The following is a 14,151-nucleotide window of genomic DNA, read 5'->3' as shown; positions in this document are numbered from 1 at the left end:
ATTTTTTAGCTTCATTTGAGAGAAACTATCATCATAAAACACAGAGAGAAGGTCTACACGGCAACCCGTCAAAATAAAAGTTTGGTTAACCTTTGAAGAAATTTTTGCTTAAATCATTACATTTTAAACAATTGGTTATAACAATTTAATTAAACCATTCAAATGGAATCAAGAAAACAAAAAAAAAATTAAACTTTTGGGAGACGCGAGAGCGAAGTAGTCAGTGATAATTAACATGAAGCCATGGTGAATGCAATAACCGGAAGACGCTGTACACTGCTTCGCGGCTACTTCCGGCATTCTATTGTGTTGTGATAAAGGCCTTATTGGAATACTTGATCACTCAAGCGTCACTTCATTGCGTCATCAGCAGCGCTCAAAGGATCTGCCCTTATGTTGTTTAAGTTTGTTTATTTAAGAAATTCATAATAAATAATAATAAAGCAAGATACCCTGTTGAAATATGTGAGATTGCAAATATATAAACTGCAAAGGTAAAGTATAAATTAAAATGATTGTGACCGATGTGAAGGGGGAGGAGAATTTAGACGTGCGTCACGTTTAAGTCGATAAAACTTTTCCGCATAGGATACACCTGTGTATCCTCGCTCATGACTCCTCGGGAAGCCTCCTAACTCCTCGATCCTCGACTCCTCGCGGTGCAATTAAAGAATTGAGATGTCCTTCAAGATGGCTGAGCTCGATCGGTTTCCGGGTCATAGGATGGAGGACGGAGGAGAGAGGAGACGAGGAGGGATATTGAGAAGCATCCTCTCATTTGCCCGCTGCTCCCTCGCCTTAGTTTCAGCCAATCAGTGGTTCAACCCACACGCAACGTAATTAATATTCATAAGCCAATCCTTCAACAGAGTAGGCGGCGGTTTAATCAATCAATAAGACCAAAGCTCTGATGCCTAAACGTGTTTTGCGATTATTTTGAAGATATCATGTAATGCTTATAGTTTAATACGCTCTTGCCCAAGAAGGAGACTGAACGACGATGGAACAGGTAAAAACATTGTTTGGGATAGATAACAAACAAAGTAAAAACGCCAAACAGATGCTATTTTGTCAAATGGATAGATGGGTTTAAATGGGTCAAAAAGTACATTTAGTTTAATCACAAATACCTGTATTTTGTTTATATGGAGTTGATGTTTTATACTGAAATACTCTATTTCAATCAATCCCTTATGAAATTAAACGTGGGTTGAATTAGTAAAAGTGTATTAATGGTTAAACTATGGTTAGAGTAGCGAAACCATGATTAATTTGTGGTTACCATGATTTAATTATACTAACCATGTTTTTTTGTGTTTTTTTTGTTTTGTTGGAAAAGCATGATTAGTTTTTGGTTTTATTTGTAGTAAAACCATGGTTAATTTGTGGTTACTGTGGTTTAACTTTACTAACCATGTTTTTTTATTATTATTTGTAGTAAAACCATGATTAGTTTGTTGTTATCAAGGTTTAACTATATACTAACCATGTTTTTGGGGGGGTTAATTTGTGGTTACCATGGTTTAACTCCGTGTCCATGTTGTTTTATTTGTAGTAAAACCATGGTTAATTTTCATAAGGGATGTGTTTGCCTACTTATTTTACACTGTCACTTGAAATGTTTTGATATGTGTGTGCTTAAATGTATACTTAGGCCTATGACAATTAACCGATTAAATCTGTTACCGTTTCATGTGGACTATAGGAAGCCTGCAGCAGTTTCAGATCCATAAGGGCCAAGTTTCAGCAAGAGCTCCAGGTGAGCAACAGACCTGTGCTTCCCGAGAAACCCAAACGCCCCCCAACAGCTGGCGTGGGCCGCTCTGGTCCGATAACCATGAGCTTGAGTTCAGCTGTGGAAACCAAGACCCCTAGTCTACTCCGGAACATTTTCAGAGAAGACCTGAAAACATTCTCAGGAAGACGGCCTGTATCTTTCCCAAGCTTTCCCAACACACCATCTGAAGTCAGCAGCTCTGGTGAGGATGGGCACAACAGGCAGTCGCTCAAACTTCGTCATTTGCCCCTCGTGTTGCCGCTTTCAAACGAGCCAAAGCATGATTCTTCAGCTCCTTGTTCAAAGGGAATCACATCACCTCTCAAATGCACCAGCAATTCCCTACACCTTTCAGCTTGACCAAAGTTTCCGCGTGTGGCAAAGAAACTGGTAAAAATGGTCTTAAAAGTACTGTTAGTGTTGAGACCGGAGAGTCAAACCCGCGTGCGAGTCTCGAGCGTTCTGCTACTCCTTCCCCGAGCGAGTCCCTGACGGATTCGTCCTCTGGCACGGGGAGTGTTAGCCACTTCTTTGACCAGCATGTGTTGAGCACGCTCGAGAAAGCCAAGAGGAAGCTCTCCCACAAGAGCCTGCTGGTGTGTGGCCGACCCAAGGGCTTCTACATCAGTAAACCCACAGAGAGTCCTCCATCTCCTGCTGATCGTCCAGTGACTTCATCTCCACTGAAGATCAGCCGAGCGCCACACAGTGAGTCGCAGAACTCTCCATTATTTTACATGGGTGCATACGGTACCGGTCAAAACAATACTGTTTCCAGATGGCTTATGCTCATCAAGCCTGTGTTTATTTGATCACCAATATAGAAAAAACGGTAATATTGTGAAATATTATTACAATTTAAAATAATGGTTTTACTATTTTAATAAACAAAAGTCCCCCTGTGGTGAAAATCCAGCTTTTAATGTTGTTTATGTGTCTATGTGGTGTTTTTAATCTGCTTTAAGACAAACCATGTGTAAAACTACCTTGTAACCAATCAGATCAACGTGTGATCGTCAACCAGTGGATCTCTGAGCTGAGTGAGTGGAGGCGGGGCTCATTTGCATATTCATAGAACTGCACTAAATGAGGCAAGGGTGTCGAGTTACATTCAAGATATTTAAATGCATGAAGACTTTCTTTTTTTAAAGATAACAAGTTTAAATATGTAATTCTGGTGATCAAAGATGAGTTTTAAGGGATAAAATTAACTTTAAAATATAATTTATTCCTGTGATCAAAGCTGAATTTTTAGTATCATTACACTTTCATTTTTTTTCTTTCTTTTTTTGATAGAAATTAATACTTTTATTCAGCAAGGATGTTAAATTGATAAAAAGTAAAGATTTATATTGTTAGAAAACATTTATATTTTGAATAAATGCTGTTCTTTTTAACTTTTTATTCATCAATGAATCCTGAAAAAAGTATCACAGTTATAAAATAAATATTAAGCAGCACAACTGTGTCCAACATTGATGATAAATCATCATATTAGAGTGATTTCTGAAGGATCATGTGACACTGAAGACTGGAGTAATGATGCTGAAAATTCAGCTTTGATCACAGGAATAAATTATAAAGTATATTAAAATAGAAAAACATTATTTGAAATTGTAATAATATTTCACAATATTACTTTTTTTTCCCCCTGTATTTTTGATCAAATAAATGATGAGCATAAGACACTCCTTTCAAAAGCATGAATAATAGTAATGTTTCCAAACCTTTGACCTGTACTGTGTGTGAATTCAGCAGTTCCAGCTTGCATGATCAGAGCTGTAGAGTTAGGACTACACTGGTGCTGTGGAGCCTGTCCTGTTAGTTCTTCAGTGCATCTGTAATTGTGAAATGCCTGTCCTGTGCCGTAGCCGCTGTGATGGAGCTCAGTGCAGTCCTGCAGACCGAAAGACTACGCAAACCTCTTCCTGATCCCGCGTCCCTCGGGCCGGCGCCCCTAAAGCCCCCGAGACCCCCACGTGTGGACCTCCACAGATACAGGACTGGACGGCCCGGCAGAGACGCTGGTGAAACGCTCACCGCTGGTTTGTAGAAGTTCATTCACACACCTCACTACTTTTGCTTTTTTGAGTGGATTTTTGTGCATATAGCAATTTACCTCAGTGCAGCAATTAAATGGTTAAAGCGTAAGCTATGAGAAGGAAAATTAGGGGGTATTCATTCATATTCATGAAGCGCTCTGGATAAGAGGAATTATTCCAAAAAATAAATATATACACACACTACTGGTCAAAAGTTTTAGATCGGTAAGATTTTTAATGTTTTTAAAAGAAGTCTCTTTTGCTCACCAAGGCTGCATTTATTTGATTAAAAATACAAACAAAAAAAGTAATATTGTGAAATATTATTCCAATTTAAATCAGCAGTTTTCTATGTGAATATACAGTAAAGTGTAATTTATTCCTGTGATCAAAGCTGAATTTACAGCATCATTACTCCAGTCTTCAGTGTCACATGATCCTTCAGAAATCACTCTAATATGATGATTTGATGCTCAATAAACATTTATTCAGCAAATTCAGCTTTGATCACAGGAATAAATTACATTTTAAAATATATTAAAATAGAAAACATTCTATAATATCACAATATTACTGTTTTTTTTTTATTATTATTTTTTTTTTTCAACAAATAAATGCAGCCTTGGTGAGCAGAATAGACTTCTTTTAAAAACAGAAAAAATCTTACCGATTTAAAACTTTTGGTGAGATCTGGTATTTACCCCAGTGCCTGATTAACCCCTATTTAGGTAATCTTTTGCTGTCAGGTCAGGTTTACTTCACTGGCTAGTTTATTATACCAGTTAAATCTAAGGTATGTGCCTTAACACCATATACAACAATAACAATCATTGACTCAAAAGATCTCTCCTGCTTACCCTCTGGTGAAAGCCTCCTGGATCTCTTTTGTCCTGGTCAGGTGAAGATGTACAAATGCCTATTTTATTGCTATTGAACTTTCTTTGTACAGCTGAAGTAAGATGAGAAAATACTTGTCTTTATAAAATAAAAGTTTATTTAAACAAAAGAGAAATATACTTGGTTACACAATAATCAAAAAATGTTAAGCAAATTATCAAAAGGTTAAAGATTATGATTCTTCAGCTAATCCATTCCCGGGGCAGTCCCGGAAAATGGATGAACAAAGAGTAACTTACTTCTAAGCAGTTCAAGCAAGCAATCTGATAAAGATAACCTGCTCTCGTCTTGAGCTTCTCAGGTTATAAAATAACAGCAGGCAAAAAGAAGGATCTGGAGACAATTCACTCTCTAGAGACGAACATCAAAAAATAAACACACTTGAACATTCTTTTTCTGAGGTGTGTGTATACCCTAAACCACATACATTGTTCATGTTTTAGGCCACTTTGGGTTTTTCCAGAGGAATTGAGGAAAACACAGTCTTGTGGCTTTTATGCTTAGCTTACACCATGCCATCCTGCATAGTTGCAGATAAGTCCTCTTTTGTCACTCTTATCTTTTTATGGTGTTTCCTTCCATTGTGCTTCTGTGTGTCTGTGTGTGTTTGTCTGAGTGTATTTGGAGGTACATTTAACTCTTTATTAAAATATTCCACTACACCCCCTCTCGGACGTCTAAATGCACGATTTTCCATCAGCACTCTAGGCACAATTATGTCAAATTCATCAAGTTTAACATTATAAACATACGGAAACCATGACCCAATCCAAGCAACATTCAAAAACCTGTCCTCAAGGAAGAACCCAATTTTGCCAGACAGAAACTCATTGTTGTCTTGTACCACATCCTGTTCCTGCCCCCGCGGAGCCTGGTCCAACTGCACCAGATTCTGGTCATTCAGAGCCACCTCGGTCCCACTGGCCAAGTGCTCTAGGGTCAACACCCGTGGCTCCCACTGGGCCGGTGAAGACCTCTCCAGACAAATCTGCAGGATCGATAACAACAACATTTGTCCATTCACTCCAGCTTGTCTAGTTCCTCCATCGATACGTGTGAATGTCGACACTACAAGTGGTCTTGGTCACAGTCTCTCTGTGGCCTATCAATAGTTCTGTTTCTTCTTGCAACTCAACTACCCACCACTTTTTTCCATCAATTAACTGCAGTGCCTCACAGGTCATGTGATGACTGTGACCTGGGCTGAGCCAACTGGCCTTGCCAAGTGAATCGAAATCGTGATGCACACTGATAAGAACATCAATGCTAAAATCCCCTTTACCCCAAATAAATGTATATATCTCATGCTTCGAAGCAGCTGTGAGATAAATATAGTTTTCAATGAAAACTTTCCTAAAATATTATACAGATGAAGGCTCAAAAGCGATAACACCATTTGCTCAGGTTTTCGATAAGTAATGATACCACTTATGCAATAAATAATTAAACTTAAATTGATAGATATCATACTTACAATTTCATTTGGACCTTTGTCCGAGAACCATGCTGAACAGGTGTTATTGCTTGCCATAGCTTTCAGTCTTTTCTATATTTGGAAACTAGTTTTTGAATTGAGAGTGAGCCAAAGGGTTCGATCGTCAGTCAGGGTCGGTCTGCTGAACTCTCCCCCTCTAAGCCATGCTATTTATCAACCACAAACATGGAAAATGGTGCTGACGATCTAACGTCAAACTTAGGTTGTGATATTATGATTTTATAATCAGCTTGTTGCCCACCTCTCTGTTGTGACGGTTTCATCATTGGTAGATAATATTTTTACTCCAATAACCACGAGTTAAAAACTGTTGGTTTATCTTATTATTACCTCTATTATCCGACTTCCATGTCAGGCTTCTATTGGTTGTTTTATCCAGCCCCATTGCTACTGGAAACACATCCAATTCCCTATACAGGAAATTAGAAAGTCCAATCCACCTAAGATTATTACAACCATCTGTATGGTTTCCAGATTCCCTGATTTGTGTTTATTAAACGAGTCACTGGACTCCAGGCCATTGTATATAAAACAGTTGCCGATCGATATATCTGATCAGAGATATATCTTAGCAAATACTCCTGGATTAAAGTCAAAGGATGACATCTATTTCCCCTTATCCTGTTTTTCCACAAGGTGGCGTTAATGGACCATGTAGATCTTTCTTTCTCTCGCTTTCTCTTGTTTGTCTTTCATTGCATTTCAATTTCATTGCCTTTGTCTTGACTACCCATCCATTTGTGCCATAGTTAAATTACTTTATCGCCATGCTTTCTAAACTCCGTTTCTTTCCACATTGTGCTGCTATCCAGGTAACATGCCCAAGCGCTGGTTTTCTCATACTCAGCGTCACAATGTTTAGTGATATCATAATATCATACCACATACGGTTGTTAGGGTTCTTTCCTAAAAATTTATTTCTATTTAAAAATGGGCAATGGCTTGAATTTTCACATAATGCAATTGGCATAGTCATTTTGGCACATGTTACCCAGTTAAATGCTTCATAAGTTTGGGTTTATTTTTAAAGATTCCTAGAATTAATACATACGGGTTGAGGCCCCTCGGCCAATAACCTTTTTGCACTGGATCTAAGACCTCTTCAATGACCCATTTATCTGTAATTACTTTATTTGCTTCGCTCAGTGGAGCTGACCTCCCAGTCGGCTGACTGGATTTTTTAATATCCAATCTTATTGGTTCGACCTTATCAAACTCTTTTGGGCTTATCCAATGATTCTGGACTACAGAAACATCCTTTTTTATCAAACTATTTCTTTCATCTATCTTGGTTATTTTAAAAAAAAGGGATGTTCCACAGTTTATACACATGAATGGTGTCCGATAAATTTGTTAGATCACTAAGATTAAAGATTAAGCCTCGTAACTTTACATGTGTCTGGTTATGGCTTTTAAGTATAGTCCATCTTATCCTGGTTTTATTCCCTTGCACAGTTGGTCTGTATAATAACGGGCCGTACAGGGCACTCTTATTAAAGTACCTTTGCAGTTCAAAATGATTTATCTATATATTTTATAAATCCTTTAAACATATCTCTAATCCTTTCTGGGCCATATTTTGCTTTGCTGTTTAGAGATAGTTTGGTTATAACAAATTTTTTCTACGATTACTTCTTTAGACGAGCAGGAGGCTACTCCTTTCTCATTGACATTACTACTTGCAGCAAGGCCCAAGAATAATGCTAATATGCTGGCCACCCATACAGTCATACAAGCCTGCAGGACTTTTCCTTGGTTGCGTCGGTCCTGACGCAATCCCCTGTACTTCCTCCTCAGACGAGTTCCTGGTACACCCATGTTTCTGCAATCACAAGATAAGAGAGAGAACAGGTTGCATCCTTCTTTTTACACCATTTGGCCAGTTTTTCAGCTGAGCTTGGTTCAGGCAGCCGGAGAGTCAATGGCTTTACCTTGACCCATGTAATCACTTGTGGTCGTTATCTGTGCCTGTACCTCCCACAGCTCACTGTTGCTTTCTGGCCCAAATTTGACTTTTACACTACCTGTCCCTGCAAAAGTCTGTTGTGATCTTGCTCTGACAGTCAGTGATGTTTCTGTGACATAATGGCTATATTCTCTTGGCATAAAAATAGGGTATTCCTCCTGGAAATACATATTTATAATGATTTCTACCATTTCTACTTCAATCACTGTTTTCTCACATTTTCCTTGAACCTTGGTGTCCCCATTTCTGGTCAATGCCCTTACCCCCTCTTTCCAGAGGTCCAAGTTTGTGTCCCTGGATCGCATTCTATCCAGTACACTTCCTTTCACTAGTGGTTCGGAGTCTTCTGGTATAAGCCCTCCACTGTTTAATAGCCTGTCCCATAAGAAAACCTTTCTTGTGTTGACTTGGCTATGCTGTTGTATGTATCTGGCTATTGGCTATGTATCTGTTCCTGAGACTTCAAATCCTAGAAAATCCACCCTTTCTTTTTCCTAATTCTATTTTTTTCATGTTTAAAAGAAAACCATCGTCCGCCAGTCTTTTGATGGTTTTTGGTTAATATTTTCATGTGTTCTTCCACAGTCTCAGTGGCTATCAGCACATCATCGGTGTACGCTGGGATTGGCAATCCTTCTAATATTTATAATATTATTGCCTGGCACACATTTCTACTTTCCTTGGCTAAAGGTATGGACCAAAATCCGTTAGCCAAGTAAATTTTAGATAATATTTTACCTTCGTTTAATCCATTTGTAGCATCTTTTGCATTAATTAGCTATCTATTATCCGGTTCTGTTACTTTAGAGAATTGGAGAATTTGTTGGACAATTTTTCCCTATACTTATTACCCCTTTTGCGGGATAGTTCGCTTATAGTCTCTTTTATTTCTTTATAAGCGGTTTTATTTAATGGATATTGTCATTGTGGCGCTGGGATTCCTCCCAATTTATCTGATATTTTTACACAATCATTTTTCCTTTTGGCCGAATTGGCTTTATATATTTTTCTAGTAATCTTCTTAACTCGTATCTTTGACTACTCTATCTATCGGTTCTGCTTTTGTTTCGTTTATTAATGTGGGCTTGTTTCTGCTCTTTGGTCAGTTTTGCCCATTTGTCAGGTTCTATATATGTAGTTCCTCTTTCACCCTCATTTCTATTATTTGATTTATCTTTAGGTTTCTGATAGGCAGTTTTTTGTCTGACTCTATCCCACTCTACTGGTTTATCTTTGTTTTGACCTGAGCTTTCTCTGGTCCTATTTCTTATCACAGTTCCCCTGTCATATCGGGCTGCGAATATAGACATTTTGGACCAGTCTGTTTCTGCTCCCCAGCCTGCTATCTCATGACATCCAGGTATTTCTATGGCTAGCTTTTTTAGTTTGGCTAACATTTTTCCCGCTGTCCACCCTATTCTGGCTTTCTTTGAAAGGTATAGCCAAAGGCCTGCGGTTTTTACAAATTCTATGTCTTTCCTGAACTCAGCTTCCTCATCTTCACCTATCACCAGGGAGTAGTATGCATTAAGGGTTTCCAGGCTTATGGATAATCCTGTATGATATGTTATCATATGTTCTACCAGGCTAGTTGAGGTACCTAGGGTTTTCCCCAGGTCAGCTACCATTTTTGCCTTAAGCATATTGTCATCTTTTGCCCTTGGGAATTTCATATTCTGCAGGAACTGGATGGCAGTGATACTGTCCCCTTTTGCCTGTCTAGCTGCATCTCGCCTAGGTTTAGAGACTATAACTTCTTCTTCTGAGTCAGATTCTGGTTGCGTCCTTCTCCTATTCTGCCTGGATACCGCAGCTAGGATGGACAAATCTATTTGTGGTTTAACTGACAAGGGCTTTTTAGGGCACCTGCTCTCTTCCTCTTTATCAGAGTCTGAGCTGGAGGGAGAATCAGAAGGTTCACCTCCACTTTCTACTTCTTGTCTATACTCTTCCCTTGCTAGGTCTACCTCACTGAAAGGGGAAGTTGACGCTTCCTTTTTTCTTTCAGGTGAAGCAGCTTTCTGCGGTTTTCTTGAAACATTACCCTTAGGGCGGGGAGCCTTGCTACGAGTGGCCTCCCGTAGTTTCCACACTTCCGCCATCGTCGGTTCATATTTATCTTTTGTATTGTCATCTAATAAAATATAACACAGAGCTTTCCGCATACAATCTAGCTGTTCTGCTAACATGTAATATTTTTCTTTTGTGCTGCTTCCCGGCATATCCAGGATCTCATCAGCAGTAAGTCCACAAGCGAGCTGCATTATTTTCTGCCCTGGTCCCCTTAGTGCTGCTACTTGTGAGTTTAGTGGGTTAAACACATGACCAGGGTGGGTTAGAAATGTTCCCCCTCCCAGGGTGTTGTTTTCCCTCTTATGCGAGCTGCTTCGACGTTCATTGGACTGACTTCTGGATTTTTTATTATTAACCCTACTCCTGCGAGGTGTTTCCTCATCTTCAGGATCCTCTGAACCTGAACTACGATTATGCTCTGTATCTACCTGGACTCTGGGTTTATTACCGTTTAACTTTCTCCCTGTTGAAGATTGGTACGGTTTAAACCCTGTCTCTCTCATTTCCCATGATTCTCCCTCTCGACTGAACCCAGCTATGAGATTTCTTTGTTTGGGAATAGCTACTCCACATCCCTCGCCAGGGTCTCCACAGTCACGCCCGGTTGCTTCCCGATCAGTCAGATCTGATGGTGCGGGTGATCCAGCCGTGACTAGAGCGTCTGGGCATGGAATACCATTTCTAGTTACCACTATATTAGCTCCTCTAACAAGTGGTACGGTGACATCAGTGTCACCGATTTCTACTGTAACCTTATCCCCAGATCTTTTTGCGACAACCTCCCTGACCAGACGTCCTAGTCCATCCGAGTTGGATGTATAGATAGTACGATCAACGGTTAGGAATTCTCTCCCTTCTGCTCTCCCTGCTTCGTTTTGTAGCCCATTTAGTTGATCTTGTGGGAGTAGAGTGATATTAGTTATTTTATCCATGACTGTGCTATGAGAACACTTAAAATAGTCTTAAAATAGTTGCTTGAGGGTTTGTTTCGGTACTCTCTGGTCCTACAACGCTGTCCTCGAGACCGTTTACCTCTGGCATGCTTAACCATAAATCAACCCCTATTTAGGTAGTCTTTTGCTGTCAGGTTTACTGTGATGGATTTACGATTAATACCGTTCCCAATTATCTTAAAACCATACTCAGTTTATCGAGATAATCTCGCGGTAACTAAAGAGCCTATCCTTTAGTCGTGTCCTCAAGAAGTTAGATGATCAGCCTATGCAAGTTAATATTCTATTATAAAAATAATAGATTAATTTACCTGTATTATAAGTCTATCTTTGACTACTATCAGTGATCCTGGCCTTCATTCTTAAAAATACATCATTAAACAAGTATTTAATATATACTGTCTTTATGTTATTTCTACATTTATTTGGAGATAGACAGTATATAAACGAGAGAGAGCTCCACGTCCGAGACTTCGACCGCTCCTACATGTACTTTATTAAACAGGTGAGCACATTTACATAAAACGAATCAATGTTTTATAGTTCAACAATGATAAAATGTCAGAATATGATCTGTATGTTATTCTAATGTTGATCTAGTTTACTGCTAGTCTACAGACAGACTAACACATACATTTCAACACATTTGTAATGTAATGTTAGACCAAGTGAAACAGCGCTGCGTTACCTTACAAGTTTAATTTGTCTAATAAACTGACCTGTGAGTAGTAATTCTGCGTGTAGTTCGGTAGAATGAAATGTCCATATTCCTTTTATATCTGCGGGACTCGCGTCGCGTTTGGAGCTGATAGCTGTCTCTTAGCAATCCCGAACTGCTTCATATCACAGTCATGATAAAAGCATCAATGTATTCAGTCATCCATAAACATTAGATCGGTCAGCTTGACGTTGACGACAAGATCCATAATTCTTAGCAAATGTTGTGTCATCAAACTACGCCTTTGTTATTGTAAGAGGTTAGTTACCCCTAGTGGAGAAAAAAATGACATACTGTACGTTTAATGTATCTTATTATGATGTATCTTGAGATCTTGAAATGCAGCTCATCCATTCAGAGTAATGTCATTTCAGGAGCTGATTTCTTGTTCTCTGTTTTTCCAGATCCGGAGCCTGAGATTTCTGCCACCGCTGATGCGTCACTTGAGGACACAAGTTTACCTCCTCCCGAATTCCCAGATTTCTACGTGTTTGCAGCAGAAGGTGATGCTATCGATCTGGCAGACCTGGAGTTAGAGGCCACAGAGTTCCCCGACTCCTTGCCTCCTCCACCAGAGGAACACACCGGCCCGGATACACAGGCTCTCCCGGTCACATGTTCTCCAGGAGAGACTGGCCCACAGGACACGCCGTCAGGAGACGCTCTCACTCAGTCCTCAGAGCAAGCCACAAGCGCAGGGATCTTGGCGACCTCTGACCTCAAAATGAACGGATCACACACTGAACACCAGCTTCCATCACAACCAGTGTAAACGTTTCTTTTGTCTCATTATGTGGGGTCTTCCTGAAATACGTATTAACAATGTTAAGTTGCATCATTCCCTCGCGGGTCAAAATGACCCGAAGCCTTAAAATTATACTTTTTTTTTTTTCTTTTTTTTTTTGGTCCAGAAAGCTTATTTTATTTTATCTTTATATATTTTTTAATGCATTTTAGATTTTTATTTTTTATTTTATTTACCTTTAAATTACTAGATTTGATAAATAAATAATAAATAAATAGTACTTTTATCACATTCCTCACATTCTTTCAACTTAAATTCAAAGTAACTAACAATTTCATGCATAAGCCTTTTGCTTTTTTTTTTTTTTTTTTTTTTTTTTTTAAATAGCATTTTGAGGTTTTTCTATGTGTACTGAAGCATTCCTTGCATTCATTTCATTCCTAAGGGGGTCAAGGTGACCCGAGAGGGAAGGATTTGTGACTTTTTTTTATTTCAACCACAGAACTCCTCGAATCCATAATTAATTATATATTTTTTTTTTGTGTGTATTCGTGGTTCAAGTCCTGGGGTCTCTGGGGTCTCTGAAGTCCTCTGATGAACACTCAATTAAAAAAATTATTAAAATTATAATTAAAAAAAAAATCCGGGTCAGAATGGGAAGGATGAGAGTTAAGGTTTAAACTTGTATCTTTAATATTGCTGAACAGACTTTATCTCATCAATATGTTCTTTTCCCCTCAGTTTTCCTAAGGAAAGGCATTTGCATGGGACATTTGACAATGTTTATGAGGATGTGGAGACTGTTCACAAATTTTCTTTTGCTCAAAACTCGTTGAAGAGTAAAGGAGCTCCTAAAAGTGAGTATTATGTTAGCAGTGCAGCTCTAGTCAATGAGTGGAGGATAATGACTGATGCGTTTCTCCTTCAGATCCGTACGCTGATAACGGCCATGTGGTGAGGGATTCACTCTTATAGTTGCCATTTATTAAAGAATTGTTCATTTACATGAAATATTATGTTTGATATATCATGATGGCATGTGTCTTTGCCAGCTTGAGCAATGCTAATAATGATGTGTATTATTTCTGTTGATCTCTTGATTTGTTTGACAGAAAGAAGAGATTTGGAAGAATATATGGCATGTCTCTCAGTGGTTTGTCAGCACTTATTTCACTCTGCTGCTGTCAGGAAACTGATGATAAATGTGGTTTTCAAATGCTGCACAGTTTAAGAAAAGAGCACACTGCAAAAAATGCTTTTCTTACTTAGTATTTTTGTCTTGTTTCCAGTCCAGTTATACTTAAAAATATACCAGTCCAAATGTACTACTCATTTAGTAAGTGCGCCCCATCTAGGTACTTTTACTAGATGAGTGAAATGCCAAAAGATATTATGTCTTGTTTTCTGGAGAAATAAATCAAAATTAAGTGAGTTGTTGCTTAAAAAAAAAAAGCAAAATGATCTGCCAATGGGGTCAGAAAAATA

The 14,151-nt window shown here is 38.7% G+C and overlaps 1 pseudogene across 1 annotated transcript in view; it reads left to right on the top strand.

The window, feature by feature from the left end:
- The first annotated feature begins 882 nt into the window (after positions 1-882).
- Positions 883-14,151, top strand: part of LOC311087289 — a 31,520-nt pseudogene continuing 18,251 nt past the window's right edge. The window contains exons 1-7 of the transcript XR_014609612.1: positions 883-1,009; positions 1,706-2,485; positions 3,649-3,822; positions 12,326-12,689; positions 13,408-13,523; positions 13,595-13,620; positions 13,779-13,819. The product of XR_014609612.1 is annotated as an uncharacterized misc_RNA (transcript). The remainder of the gene's footprint in view (positions 1,010-1,705; positions 2,486-3,648; positions 3,823-12,325; positions 12,690-13,407; positions 13,524-13,594; positions 13,621-13,778; positions 13,820-14,151) is intronic.

The sequence above is a fragment of the Abramis brama genome (genome assembly GCF_963993115.1).
Source record: "Abramis brama genome assembly, chromosome: 7".
Taxonomy (NCBI): domain Eukaryota; kingdom Metazoa; phylum Chordata; class Actinopteri; order Cypriniformes; family Leuciscidae; genus Abramis; species Abramis brama.
The sequence above is the reverse complement of the archived record's forward strand: the minus strand, read 5'-3'. Positions and strand labels throughout refer to the sequence as shown.